The following is a 15,487-nucleotide window of genomic DNA, read 5'->3' as shown; positions in this document are numbered from 1 at the left end:
CAGGATGTTGTGAGAATCCGTGACAAAATAATGTGGTTTTTCTATAGTGGAACAGAATCTGGAGGAAAAATACGTATGTCTATGTGTAACTGAATCGCTTTGCCATACACCTGAAACTAACATTGTAAATCAACTACACGTCAATAAAAACAAAATTAAAAAAATATGTGTTTTTTAAAACACATAAGCCTGGAGGTGGGGTATAGCTCAGTGGTAGCATGCGTGCTTAGCACGCACAGGGTCCTGGGTTCAAACCCAAGGACCTCCAGTAAAAAAAAAAAAAAAAATTAAAAACATTAATAAAAACCCACATAGGCTTATCAGATTGAAAAATAAAGGGACACAAAGCATAGTAGCTATGACAGAAGGAACCTCCGGTCCTTCACTGTGCATTTAATCATTAGTAAACACCTATAATCGAACACCCACCAGGCGCCTTTAAATTCCCTGTGTTCCTGGTTGGGAGCGTGGCCCATCTATCTCTCAAATACATTCTAGAACCTCTTCATCGTATGTAGAAAAGAGAGAATGAAAGGAAGTTTGGTGACAGGCAATGAGGAAGTCAAATGGCTTGTGCAACATTTAAGTTGGAAAGATCAGGGATGGAGTCGTTACATTCACTCCTAAAGTGACAGGCAGAGGGGGTGGGGTGAGGCTCTCCTGAAAATAGTGGGAGCTCGTCCTGCCCCACTTCCTGTCCTGGAGATGACCTAGTTATGGGGCGTGATGATAGCCGCCATTTTCTGAGTGCTTTCCTGTCCTTACAGACGTCCCATCTCATTTAATCACCACCCACCTGAGGTCCAGCGGCTCCCAGGGCTGAAATGCCAGCCCTGGTTCTTTGACCTGCAGAGCTGGTGCTCAGAGCCTCAGACGCAGGAGAGTGGGGCCACTTAAAAGGAGCTGAACTGGCATTTGCCTTTCTAAGCTTTATAGGGGTCAGTGTTAATTCACATTCTTTGATCTTGAAAGCTCAGAGTAGTCTTTCAGCTGGCTTTTCAGGACTCAGAGAGAGTGTGGTGATTGCCATCAAAAAGCAGGATGGAGAGGGGAGGCTATAGCTCAGTGGTAGAGTGCATGCTTAGCCTGCATGAGGTCCTGGGTTTGATCCCCAGTACCTCCATCAAAATAAATAAACCCAATTACCACCACCCCCCGGCAAAAGAAAATTAAAATTAAAATTAATTAAAAAAAAAAGCAGGGTGGAGATACTGATGGAATCAAGGTGTTGGTTTCTTTCTTTCTTTTTTTTGTCTTTTTGGGTTTTTTTAGGGCCCACAAAATTCTTATCTAAGTCTCAGTTTATGAGGCCAGCTTGGAATCAAGTTTTCCCTTTAAGAAATAAGGTTTTCTGAGCTCCACTTTTTAATTTTTGAAATCCTTAAGGGAGGAATTTCCATGATTTAATCTATTTTCTGGGAGAGCCTTTTTTTTTTTTTTTTTTGCAAGCATACTGGAATGTGCATTTCTGAGTTCTTAGAAAAAAGGAAGCAATATGATGATAATAACATGAAAATACGGTGCATTTTCTCCATTATTATTAGAAAGGAAAATGTGCTGGTGTTTGCACAGATGCAGGCAGGGTGGGCGTTCCGCTGAATTCCCCCCTTGGTGTGGCTCTGCTGTCTTTGACTCAGTTGCAGTCTGCTGGTTCCATGACCGACGTGGCAGAACAGAAGAAACCAAAGGCTGAATTTTAAATAACATTCCTCGTTGTTTAGACTCCCTGGAAAGATTCAGAATACCTAGCTATCTGGCTGAGTCATCTACTGTGCTGGGTGGGAGGTACAACTGGGAAATTTGGGCTGGCTACTGCTGGTTTACAATTTCTCTAGAAACCTCCAGAAAATAACGGACTCAAGCATGCTGCGGGCTGTTCTCTGAGAAACTATGGCAACGGGCCCTTTAATTAAAGCTGAAGCAGCGTGTGTAGCTTAGGAAAACGGAGAGATACCGCCAGCTGATCGGGAGACTGTGTGAGCATAATCCAGGCAACTAAAAAAAAAATTCCATTCTAGATACATTCAGTAACTCTTTGTTATCTCTATTGTTCAAAGAAATGGTAGGAAATGCTTTTAGTGGATATTGATGTTTGACTTTGAAATGTGTTATATATATGTTTTAAGAGGGTATAGTTTCCCTAATTATGTTTTTAAGATTAATATTCAAATAAATGTGTATTTCCTGAGTACGCGTTAACTGACAGTGTGGAAGGCCAGCCCCGGGGGCAGCCAACCTGAGATTGGTCGCAGAATGGGTGATATTTGCAATATGGATGATGGAGACATTTGAGGTGCCCCAGTAAAACGCACTGGTAGGCTGGTGAGTAACAAATTAGTAAACTGTCCCCATCCTGAGCTGAACCATTCACAGCCAACATATTTGGATTTATAAACTCAGAGCCTATCAAAAAGTAACTTAAAGAAACCCCAGAAACTGAACGGAAAAGCAAGAGTTGCCATTTTTTTCTTGGATCAAAAATATGCATTGTGCTAACCACCCCCAGGGACGGACAGATTTGATCAGAAAGAATTGGCCAGAAAGAATTTGAGTTTCTGGGCGTGTTGTTTTAACATCTGTCTGATTGGTGTGCCCGTTCACTCTTAGAAAGGTACCTGTCTGGGAGATGAACTGTATAGTCACCTGGTAAGGGCAATGGCTGGAGAGAGGAGTGGCATCTAATGGAATACAGTGTAACACTGGGGGAGGATACAGCTTAGCGGTAGAGTGTGTACCTAGCACCTCCATTAAAAAAAAAAAAAAGAACCTAGTTACCTCCCTCCTCCAAAAAAAAAAAAAAAAAAAAAATCCCTGAAAAACCACAATGTAATAGTGACAGATGAAAATCTCTGAACTGGGAACAGGGAAGGAACCAGTTCTCAGAATAGTCTGTTTTCTGGTCTCCTTGCCTCTGGCTTCCTGTCTGCCTCTTGCTATATGTTGGAAGAGTAAGATCGGACCCTCCACTTTGTTTACCTGCGGGATGAGCGCACCTTTCCTAACCCTCAGCTCCAACCCATCCCGAATGCACTGGTACCCTAAACTCAGACGAGGCCTGGCTGCTCCATGTCACTGTCCCCTTCTGTGTTTCCATACCGTGGCTAGTGCTGGAATGTGCCACTGCTTTGTTGTGTGTATGGTAATTCCTCCTCATACTCCCAAATGAGGATTAAACATCGCCTCTTTCCTCCATTTATCTCAGAATCCTCCCTTCATGCTTCCAGACCTTCTCCCCTCTGGGACTGGGTGAGGGCACCAGGGGTGGGGACTTACCCACCTGTCTTCCCAAGGCAGGTACCATGTCGTTTACATCTAGTCTCTGTAGCTGTGGGTGGCATTTGGCCTGGGACGGGTACTCACTGTGATGTTTGGTAAATATGTGATGGATGGATGAATGGGATTAAGTGGGGGAAAATAATTGGAGTCACTAGGGCTTATTTGGAAAACCCAGAGTTGTCGAAGTTCGGTTCTGCTGTTTTTCCCTCCTCTTCTTCATCCTCTGCTGTAGGGATGGGTAGCATCTATGTGCTAGGGTACCACGTGTCTAGTGGTACCTCTGGGTACCACTGCTGTCAGGCTGGTTTTTGGCCTCCCAGAACACTTCCTCGGGGGCTAACCTAGGCCTGCCCCACCCCTAGGTGCCCTTGAGGTCCCACAATCCCCCTTACCTTTCCTCCCCAAACTTCTACCCACAACTCCAGTCACAATGCCTTTTCCATAAGGCAGAGTGCAGCTGGATGGAGTTAGAGGCTAATCACGTCAGCTTAATTCATTTCAGGTTATAAAAGACTGACAGGGAGGCCGCAGGAAGTGTCTGAGATTTGCATTCCACAGTATACGGGGTTCCTTGTCTGTTCAGATCTCTGACTGAGTATATTACCTTCCCTTTCATACAGGATATGAATGCTGTCTCTACGCAGGTTTTTATGCCAGGATTTCGGATTATGTCATTCAGTCCTGACAAAGGAATATTTTGAGAGCTGTCTGCCTGGGAACTGGTTTCAGCAAAATTACTGTCTTTGTTCAGCCACATTTGTGCAATTATTTGAATATTTTATTGCTTTTTGGTATCTTTTTTTTAAATGAATGACTGAACATTGGGAAAATGACTCCTAATACTGGTGGTAGGAGATTCAGTCTCATACAGCGAATGTCCTTTGGACAAAGATATAAAAAATCAGCCTGTGAGGCAAAAGCATCCATTCTTAGCCTCAAATGGATGCTCACAGAGTGGAAGTCCACTTGTAGTCTTTTATTACTTACGGAAGGAAAAAAAAAAAGAAAGAAACCAAAGCAAGGGACATGCCTGGAATTCTTGGATTCTGTCCTTGAAGGTTTTATGCGAAAGGGGAGCTGTTACTAAGGATTTTTTAATCTTATGTGTTAGTTTCCGGGCCTGAAATCTAAATCTCTTATGTGACTTCTGCACATGGTCCTTTTGTGCAGAGAAGTATTCTGTACAGACAAGGGACTTCCTGTAAAAGGTAAGGAAGAGGTGCCTGGGTCTCCTTCAAGCTGCTGCTCTCAGGTGTTACTGACTCTTGCTTTCAGCCTGTCTGGCAGCTGGAATCTACTAATTCCTTGGCTGCAACTGCTTGACTAGATCCCAAGGCCAGGGTGGCATTGGCCCTGGGGTAGGTACTGGGACCCACATGATGAGGCCAGAGGCTCTGCAAACCATCACCGCTTTCCTTAGCTGTTGTCCTTGCACATCCCGGGACCACCAGGGCCCAGAGGGCAGCTTACTCTGGGCCATTAGCTCTGAAGGGCTGGGTCTCACCAGGGGAGGGAACCCAACTGACTGAGGGGGACCCTTGGTCAGAAGCTTTGGAGTAAAATCAAGTTGAATAAGATCTGCCCCTTCCTTTGAGGAACTCTCTTTTTTTTTTGATCTTGCAGTGGTGTGTGATCCGACGAGAAATTTGTCATTCATGGAAATTAGTGTTGTCTTCCTTTGATCTCTTTTTTGGCGGTACCTGCATTTTCCTGAGTTTCTGTATCTTGAGTGTAGAGTCAGAGGGTCCCTTGGGATTATCTGGCTCTGTGCGTGTGTGTGTGTGTGCGTGTGTGTGTGTGTGCGTGTGTGTGTGTGTTTTCTGACACTACGCATAAGATTTTAGTAATGGGGTAGTGGGGAAAGGTAACAGGAGGAACTTTCCGTGTGCTGGTATCTCTTCCGTTTAGTTTGGCAGCATTTGCTGTTATTGCTCATTTATTGTAATTTTTATATTTTCATTTTTGCATGGGTAACATGTTCACATGATTCAAAATTTAAATATATAAAAATGTGTCAGTGAGAATTCTTTCTCCCCTTCTTGTTCTTCATTTTTTAGGAAATCTTTTAGATAATCAGCTTCTTGTGAATCTTTTCATTATTTATTTTTCTATATAGAAGGAAACAAAAGTAAAATTTTAAATTTTATTTTCCTCTTTTTTTATATGGATAGTAACTGTATGCCCTGTTTGCATCTTGTTTTATTCACTTAATCACCCTGGAGAGCTTTCCATATAGAGAGCATTTTACTTCTTTTTATAGCTACATAATAGTCCATTAGATGCATTATATAATTTATTTTTTCCTCTTTTTTAAATTTATTTTTTAAAATTGAAGTATAGTCAGTTTACAATGTGTCAATCTCTGGTGTACAGCATCATGTTTCAGTCATACATGTACATACATAGATTCCTTTTCAGATTCTTTTTCATTATAACAAGATATTGAATATAGTTCCCTGTGTGCTACAGTATAAACTTGTTGTTTATCTACGTTGTATATAGTAGCTAGTATCTGCAAATCTTGAACTCCCAATTTACCCGTTCTCACTAGCAGACATAGAAAACAAACTCGTACCTATAATTTAATTAACCATTCTATTAATGACGTTTGGGAGTAGTCTGATCTTTTGTTATTATAAACAGTGCTTAAATGTAAAACCTAGCCATTTCTCGTGTGTGCAAATGTTATCTGTGGGGTGAACTCAGAACAATTATGGGTCAAAAGTCTGTATGTTTTCATTTTGGTAAGTTTTATCCTATGGCCCTCCATAATGGTTTGTTTTCATTATTGAGGCTTCATAACGTGTTGTTTTCTTCTTACTGAAATACACCTTTGCTTTGCTATTATTTAAAATTTCTTTCAGATTGTCTAATGCTAAGAAAAAAATTAGTATTTTTACTTGAGACCATGTTAAATGTGAATTTTGTTAAAGGAGAATTGAATCTTTTCATTTTGAGTTTTCCTGTCTAAAAAATCCATGTGTCTTTCTATTAGTTCAACTCTCCTTTGGTGGAAGAGTTTTTTTTCATGTAGTTCTTCCACATTTTGGGTTCAGATGATTTCTAGCATTTTATCTTTTTGGTCGTGATTAAAAGTGATTTACATTTCTCTCTTTTCCATGATGTCTTCTGTTTACAGTTTCTGTGCATGAAAACCATTGGTTGCATTATCTTACTCTCATAGTCTTCTCACCTACTTGATTATTTTACTGTTTGTGGTACTTCTCAGGGGAGCCTCTTTGGATTTTCCAGGTGTACAACACATATCATATGAGAGTAGAGATTATTGTATGTCCTCCTCTCCAGCGTTTAGATTTCTTGTTCATTTCCCTCGTGCGCTTGTATTGACGAGGACCTCCAGCCGAGTGGTAAATAGCAGCGATGAGAAGGTATCCTTTTCCTGTTCCCGACTTCCCGAGAATGTTTTTGATGTTTCTCTGTGAAGCGTAAGCTGGTTTTGGGATGAGATAAGTGCATTTTATTACGCTTCAGAAGCATCCCTCTGGGCTGGGCGTTTACCCTTGGTTGCCCTGGAATACTGTGCTGGGCTGTGGAGCCCGGACTCTGCAGACTGCGTTTCCCAGATGCTTGACAGCTGCTCCTGCTGGGATCTGTCACTAGGGGGCGCTCCAGGGAGCCTGGAGGGCAGGAGGGGGCAGGAGCATGTCCCGTCCCTTCCGTTCTTGTCAGAGGGGCCTCAGGAGAGGCTCTCACCACAGACTGTAGCTTTTTTGCTAGGCTTTGAGAACCAGCCTCACCACTCCCCCTCCGAGGTACCCCCTCCCTCCCCAGAGGTATGATCCCCGCTCTGCTCTCCTGGGGACTGACAGCACCTGAGCAGTGTGCGCTTGTCTCGGCCCTGAGCCCCAGCTTTGTGGGGCCTCTCCTCTGAGCTCCCACGTTCTTGTGACCTAATCTCTTCTTCTCCCCTAACTCTACGGCTGGGAACGGGTTCCTGCCCTTATTGCTGCTAGGTGACCTTCTTTTTCTGTTCCAGGCCTCCAGCTCCTGTTCCACCAATTCCCTGTATTAAATCCCCTCTGTTGAAACACTTCCTGCTTTCCTGACAGTTCCCAGCCTGATGACGCCTCTGTTTCTATTTTACCTACTGTTCTTCATCAATTGCTTTTGAAATTTCCCCCCCAGTGCTTGTTCTGTGCCAGTGGGTGTGACTGTGTGTTTTTTCCTTCTTTAGACCCATGAAATATCATAATGGATTTTCTAACACTGGGCTCTTCTTGAATTACTGGAATAAATTCCATTTCATCATGGTGTGTTCTTCTGATAGGCTGCTGATTCTACTTGCTGGCATTTTCACTAGGAGTTTTGCACTCATAGTTCCATATGAGATGGGTCTGAAGTTTTCTTTTTTGGGTTAATCTGTGTCAGGTTTTTATCTCAGTGCTGTTATTTGCTTTATACAAATTTGAATTTTCCCATGTTCTTCTCAGCTCCAGAATGGTTCAGATAGCACTTAACATTAACCTTTCCCAGTGTCTGTTGACTTATCTTATTTTGTTTCCTATAGTTTGGTGCTATTCCTTTATGAGACTCTCTGGGATTGGTGTTCGTTTGGTATCATATATTGGGAGATCTGTTTGATTATTTGAATCAGTCCAATGACCTACGCAAAAAAAAAAAAAATGTTTGATGCTGCATTAGCCGGGCCAGTTGAGAAAAGCTTTTGTGGGTACCAGGGCTGGTCCAAACCAGGCTGTGAAATCGGCAGTGTGTCTTGGGTACCGTACCCTTTTAACCCCATCATTGCTGTACTCATGTCTCTAACTAATTCTCTCTCTCACCTGCTCCTCTTGTCCATCCTATTCTGAAGCCAGTGTCTGCTTAGGTTTACTACTAAACTGATACAGTTTTTGAGATGTGACTCTGCATGGATGAGCTTGCATTTTAATAGCGGAATCATGGATGCGGTCATGACTGAGTCTTGGGTCCTAGTATTTTATGTGATGTGTCCCCTCTGTTTTCTTTAAATTCTCCAGGTACGCTCTGTCTGAGCTGAGGCGTGAATGCACCAGGCTGGGGAGAGTGCATCCTCCCGTGGACTCAGTTAATAAGATTTCCACTTGGAAACCTTGAGGGGGATGGTCTCCAGCCTTCTTTAAAAAAAACCATCAGGGTCATCACCTCGCTACCTCAGAGTCAGTGAAGAAAAAGGTGGAATAACACCTTGCCGAGTTCTCATCTCAGCTCTCACCTCTTAGCTCATCATTTATTTTCATCCTCTCTCTGACCAACAGGCCTCTCCTTGCCCTTGAATCATTTTTGAAGCCGTGACCCTGGCCTCTCAGGCAGTGGTTCCTTCCCCCGTGAACTGACCACCTCCCCAGTTGCCCTGCACTGTCTCCCGAGCACACTTCCTGTTACCTTCATGGCAGCCCTTGCTTCATGCCTGAGTTCCCTCTGGACTGGGTGCCCCCAGGCCGTGTTCTGTGTCCTTTTTTTTTTTTTTTAAAGCTTTATTTGTGAGGAGGGAGGTAATCAGGTTTATTTATTTATTTCTCCTTTTAAAAAAATGGTAGGATTCTCATGTTTCATTCTCTCTTTTTTAAAAAATTATAGTCAGTTACAATGCATCAATTTCTGGTGCACAGCATCATGTCCCAGTCATACATATACATACATGTATATTTGTTCTCAAAATCTTTTTCATTATAGGTTACTGCAAGACATTGAATATAGTTCCCTGTGCTATACAGTATGAACTTGCTGTTTATCTAGTTTATATAAGTAATGTTAGTATCTGCAAATCTTGAACTCAATTAATCCCTTCCCATTCCCTCCCCCCGCCGTAAACATAAGATTGTTTACCATGTCTGTGAGTCTCTTTCTATTTGTAGATGAGTTCATTATATCTTCTTTCTTTTTTTAGATTCCACATATAAATGAGGTCATATGGTATTTTTCTTTCTCTTTCTTGCTTACTTCACTTAGAATGACGATCTCTGGGTCCATCCATGTTGATGCAAATGGCATGGTTTTATTCTTTTTTATGGCTGAGTAGTATTCCATTGTATAAATATACCACAACTTCTTTATCCAGACATCTGTCGATGGACATTTAGGTTGTTTTCGTGTCTTGGCTGTTGTAAATAGTTCTGCTTACCACTATTTATTTATTTATTATTATTTTTTAACGGAGGCACTGGGGATCAAACCTGGGACCTTGTGCATGCTAGACACTTGCTCTCCCGCTGAGCTGTACCCTGCCTCACTTCTCTTTTGTTGCCAGGGCTTAGGACACTGCTGCACACAGCTGGCCTCAGAAAATCTTAGTTTGAATTATTGAATAAATGAAACCCAAGCAAAAGCGGACTAAAAGAAAGATGAATGGCAAATGGATGAATGGACCCTGAAGGGGCTTTCATACCACGTGCCAGATGCTAAAATGCGAGAGGGAGTGTTAAATAATGCACTTGCAACCGAGAGTAAATGTCCTGTTTCCCTTCAGAGGGAATTTAATTTATATTTGATACGTTTACATGCCAGTTGCTTTTCCAGCAACACACGTTTTCAATCTGCTTACTTGGAAGATGTATGTCAGGATAAGTCAGAAAGACAGTTTTCAGGGGCATGAAAATCTAAAATGCTCTGGCAGCTTTATAATCATTCACCTTTTGTATCAGCAAATTTGTGTTTTGCCTTCCTGCGTCCAGAAATGATGATAGAGAGATGCAGGATGGAAGGGAGTCTCAGGGAGGCTGAGACGAGGTCTGATGGGAGATGGGTTGACCTGAAAGCGGAGAATTATGTTGAGGGGTTTGCGGGAAATCGAAGCTCTTTCCACGGTGCCTCCACCTGCAGATAGAAATATAAATAGAACACGGGATTATGTTTTGCTTGAATGTGTTCCCGTCTTGAGTGGCTGGAAAATTTTTAACTGGCAGTCTGTCTTTGGATGACAGAGGGAGGAACTTAGAATTTTGGGGACCCACCGTAGCCACGGAAAGGATTCAGGGCCATGTAAGCATCGCTATCCTTCTCTCACTGCTCCACAGATGGTACCACCCACAGTGCATCCCAGGGGATTTGTGTGTGCTTTTTTTTTTTTTTTAATAATTTATTTATTTCAATGGAGAGACTGGGGATTGAACCCAGGACCTCGTGCATACTAAGCACACACTCTACCACTGAGCTACATCCTCCCTCTTGTGTGTTCTTTGTTCTCTGCTTTCTGGGTAGAAATTTCATGTGCCAGTTTTCTCTTCCTTATCGATGTATTAAATTCTGTTTAGTCAGGCTGAATCGTGCAGGGACAGTTTTGGAGAAGCCTTGCATACTTAACCTCGGCTTCTTCTTGAATTGCATTAACCATCAAAAGTAGTCTTTTTAAAGAGTTCAGCATCACTCCAAAGGGAAGGAATATTGTTCAATGGTGACAGGATGTATTTGCTGATGTTACAACCTTAATTCAGAAGTGTTTTTCCTTTTCACTGTATCAGCTGTGATATAAGATGGCTAATTCTTACCTGTAAATCAGAATGACTGCCTTCTCCTCCCCCCACAACCCCCCACAGAGCTCGCTTCTGTTTTCTGGTGGGGAGTGGGGGCCGTGGGGGCAGGACAGAGCCCTAGGGAGTCCATCAGGTGGTTTCTCCAGCCCAGGTGCCCTCCGCATCTCCAAGGGCACGCAGCGTGGAAGTCACTGCTGCTGCCTGCTTTCCTTGAAGGCGGTGTGCACGGGACCCCGGTGAGAGTTCTAGCAGTGCTGGAATGCTAGGCTAGGCTTTCACTGACGCTCCAAACTGCCTTGCAGTCGGAGGGGGGTGGACCAAGGCTCCTTCAAGGGCCCACCCGGGCCATGCCCAGGCCTTCAGATCGCCTTTATTCCTCAACTCTTCTGTGGTTTCTTGGTCTGTCTACATCCTAAGCACAGGCGTCCTCTCTTCTCATTTCTCTGTCCTAGACTTTGCACCCCCCCCACCATCAGGCATCCTGGGAAGGTGGTGCTTGTCCCCTTTTCTCATTTTGTGCCGCCTCTGAGAAGCGCAGGGTGAGCTCTGACTCATGACTGCTGGCTTTGCAGTCTCTGCAGGGTCTGGATGAGAAAGTCACACCCTTCTTACTCAGTGCTATTTGGACTGGATATTTTTGTGACCCGGTGGCCCCACATTCCTAGGCTAAGAAAGCTTTTTAGATTAGCCAACCATTAGGGTGCCCAAGTGAATTATCCTCAATCCTGGTTGGAAAAAAAAAAAAAGCAGACCCAAATATGTCAGCCAATTCAAAGTTTGGCAGGAGACGGAATGTCGGGGTCCTCCTTCTCTGACCTCATAGGATTAAGGAAAATAATTTTTTTTAAAGCAAGTATTTGTACTTTGGATTTTTCTTTAAACTCAAATGGCCACACAGAGAACTCTCCCACGATGCTCATGGAAGTGTGATGTCCCCTTTTCTGTGGGAGGTGTTCTCACCACAAAGGGGTGAGTGGGGCCAGCGTCTTACCATCGTGAAAGGACAGAGCCTCTCATTGAACCCACCTTGATTTGTTTTTACTGTAATGAGAAGTTATTTAGAGGGGGAGGGTGTAGCTCGACTGGTAGAGCACATGCTTAGCGTGCACAAGGACCTGGGCTCAATCCCTGGTACCTTCTCTGAAAATGAATAAACCCAATTACCTCCTCCACAAAAACAAACAAAAACAAACAAAAAAATCTTTGCTTAACACTATGTGATTTAGTAATTAAATGTCAGTTATTTTAAGCTCCATTTATGTTAATGTTTGGTTTTAGCCATTGTTACAGTTGAAAAAGATAACAAAAAATAGATTTGAATGGAGAACATGTGCTGGTAACTGTCCTGGCTAATTATGACATTTATTTTTCAGTTTCCTCCATTGATTATGCAAAATTATTTAAAAATAAAATTTACTAGTAAATTTTCATTTTTTTCCCAAGATCAGTTGGTTTTTATATTTTTAACAAAAGATGCCAAAACTCATTGAAAATCATTCGGGTGGTTCTACAGTTGAAGAACTGTGTTTTCAGGTTTTAAAATGTGTAAAATTACAAATTTTCTAGATAATAAACTTACTTTTTTTAGGGGAACAAAGTCATGTGTTAATAAAAATATATCCAAAAATCCGTTTTCAAAATGCTCTTTCTGTTCCACAAATTTAAAAGAGCAGTTACTTTTTCATTTAATATTGAAACATCACCTTTATTTGTTTGATTTGCCTGAATATATCTGCTACTCGTGGCCTCCTATCATCACTGAAGGCAGTTTTGGAATTCTTGTCTTTCTATAATATGAAATAGCAGAATTTACTGTATAACTTGGTAACTTCTATGTGCCTTTAAAGATAATCAATAAAACTCTGGCGCAAAATTTTTACTCATTTTTGTAGTAATGATGATGAAATTTCCCCCACAATTCATTCTTCTCTTAGTTTTGTAGTATAAATGCCCTTGTTGTAACTGGGCATATGGTGAAGCAGCTACAGCCTCCATTTCTCAGCCTCTCCTGCAGTGAATTGTTAAGTCCTGGCCAGTTGGAGGTAAGTGGAAGTGACGTAGGCTCGTTCCAGGTCAAGTCCGCAGGAGGGAGCTGCTTGTCTCCTGTAGTCCCTTTCTTTGCTCCACTCTGGAGAGGAATTGTGGCGGTGGTTAGCCAGGTTCAACCCTGTGGACCAGGAGTACCTGCAGGGAAGGCAGAGCAGTGATGGAGTTGGATTGTGGTCCTTGATGACCTCACGGGTCAGAGCCACCTGTCAACCACAAAAACTAGCCACGAGGAAGATGAATTTCTATCTTGTTCAAATCACTGTGTTTTTGGATTTATTTGCTACAGTGATTGGCATGCATTTTACTATACCTGTCATCTCATTGTAATGTAGTATAGAGTATATTCCTTTTGTTTTTATAAAAATTTTTATGTTTCTCTGTTTTAAAATAAACAACCACATTGAAAAAAAGAAAGTTTCTGCTGTACAGCACAGGGAACTTTTCAATATCTTGTAATAACCTTTAATGACAAAAATATGAAAATGAATACATATGTGTATATGCATGACTGGGACATTGTGCTGTACAGCAGAAATGGACACATTGTAACTGACTACACTTCAATAAAAAAAAGAATGTGCATCTGAACTGCTATCTACATTATTGCTAAAAAGAGCAAAGTGCAGCGCAATACATGTAACAAGATCAATTTTTGTTAAAAATTACTGATCTATAAATACCTGTATAAGCATCAGAAAAAAAATCAGGGTGCTGTTGACTCATTTTCCAGGTATTACTCTTAGAAGAATGTGTTTCAAGGGACATTTACTTACATGCTTTAAAAAGAACATGGTGTATTCTTTTTGGAGGGTTTAAGTTTCTAATTTTTTTCCCCTGAAACGTCTAGACAAATAGTCTTTGAAAAAGAAAAAAAATCAAGCCCCAAACTGAATGGGAACCGTGAACAGGTGTGCAAGTGGGAACAATGAAGGGTACCCAGGAAAAAGAACCTCGGTCCTGCCCTCATAGCCACGGATACATTTTAAAAGAGTCAAACTGTGATAAATGCTGTTAAAAAAAAAAAAAAAGCCACGCCAAAATAAACAGCACTTAAATCAGTCTGCTGAGAGTCAACAGGATCATATGATCTGGGTTAAAAAGTTCAAAGCACTTGCCCAGATACCTGCAGGGGAGGGTAACCAAATCTGTTTGAAGCTCATAGCGGCTGTTCAGTGTCATCATCTCAGGAAAAGGAGCCGGTCCAAGGTGACTCCTCATGCACAGATCTCGCTGATGTGCCTGTGATAAGTGCATCAAAGGCAGCAGAAATGAACAGGAAGTAGGGCTGTAGCTGCCCCCCTGCCTGGACCAGCCTCACATCTCAGTCTCTGATTGGCTGGTTTTGTTTTTCTCTCTCTTTACTGAGTAGAAATGATCAGAAGGTATTAGGTCGTGAAAACATTTTTTTTTTTCCTTCTTGCTGATAAACATGTCTTCAGAGTAAGACTTGGAGAAGGGACCGTAGTGCCAGACAAGCATTCAAGACTTGAACTTGGACCAAATACACATTCAGTGAGTTTCTTGGGGGCAAAGATTCAGCCTTCAGATGGTGGGCGGGAATGGTCAGTCCTTCCTGCTCTGTGGGTCCCCAGTAGGGGCTGTCCGTGCTTCTGAGACATTTCCAGTCGTAACCCCGTGTGCTGGAAGCTTCTGCCCCTCGAATTCTTAGGTTTGTTTCCCAGGCAAGTGCTTGGGGCTTGATGGTGAACTTTGACAAGCTTGCACCCTGACCCTTGGCCTGGGGCTTGGTAAATGACGACCCCATGTGCCTGTGTGCGTGCAGGGGCTCACTTTGGGACTTGAAATCCTGCCCTGAACCCCAGCCCCAAAGCCTGAACAGCTTTTGTTAACTTTATACGTTGGCAGGGATGATGGTCAGAAGATTTAACAACCAGTAGAAGGTGGGCACTGATGCGTCAGGAGCTGCTAGACCCTGGGGGAAGTTCCAGAGCTCAGACTGGGAGGGAAGTGGGCAATGGTGAGGACACCCCGGGGACCATGGATCCTTTACCCCTTACGGCCACCCAGGTCCCGCTCTGCCTGAACTAATCACCCGGTGCCCTGGCACCCCTGCACCCCGGCTGCGGTCTCCCACAGCTTTGGCAGTCTCCCACGGGCTCTTGCTGAACAGGCTCCTGACCCTCGGCAGGCCTGGCTGGCCTCCCCATCACCTGCCTGCTGCCGGAACTGGTGTGACCCCCTCTGTCTCGTGCCTGAGTTGTCCTGAGTCATGATAGCCATCAGCCTCAATTCCAGAATGTCTCATAGAGACACTATCTTACTGTGATGAAGCTGGACCTTAAGACTGAGCTCTTCCTTGAGACTAGCTTGTTGGGGATGCTGTTGATAGGATGAATTTAGCCAGCTCTCTTCCTGTGCACAGGTGTTTGCTGTTCAGTTTGCTTCTCCGTCTGGTCTGGGTCTTGTCTTTTGTCCTCTTGGTCGTAGCCCACCGCCCTCTCCTGTGTCCTGAGCTGTTTCTGATGCGCTGTCTGATAGATTGACGTTAGTCTCTTAAAGATGCTGATTTTGTAACCGGTATTGAAGAGACTAAGGAGGCCCCTTGCAAAGACACAATGACCACTTGTCCACTTGTTAGGACTTTGCTGTGACTTGCTGCAAATTAGCACATGTTGGATTCCTGCCCCCCTCCCCCGTTTCCTGTTTTCCATCTTTCCTTCCCCACCTCCGTT

General features: G+C 43.1%; 1 protein-coding gene and 1 non-coding gene across 7 annotated transcripts in view; one reads left to right on the top strand and one right to left on the bottom strand.

Moving 5' to 3' along the window:
* DST (dystonin) overlaps positions 1-15,487 on the top strand; it is a 435,873-nt gene that overhangs the window by 18,095 nt on the left and 402,291 nt on the right. The gene's annotated exons all lie outside the window — the stretch shown is intronic.
* On the bottom strand, positions 10,365-10,438 carry TRNAT-AGU (transfer RNA threonine (anticodon AGU)). Its single transcript has one exon. It is a non-coding gene; the product is annotated as a tRNA-Thr (tRNA).

This window comes from Camelus bactrianus, chromosome 20, assembly GCF_048773025.1.
Source record: "Camelus bactrianus isolate YW-2024 breed Bactrian camel chromosome 20, ASM4877302v1, whole genome shotgun sequence".
Lineage (NCBI taxonomy): Eukaryota > Metazoa > Chordata > Mammalia > Artiodactyla > Camelidae > Camelus > Camelus bactrianus.
This window is presented reverse-complemented; position numbering and strand designations above follow the sequence as displayed.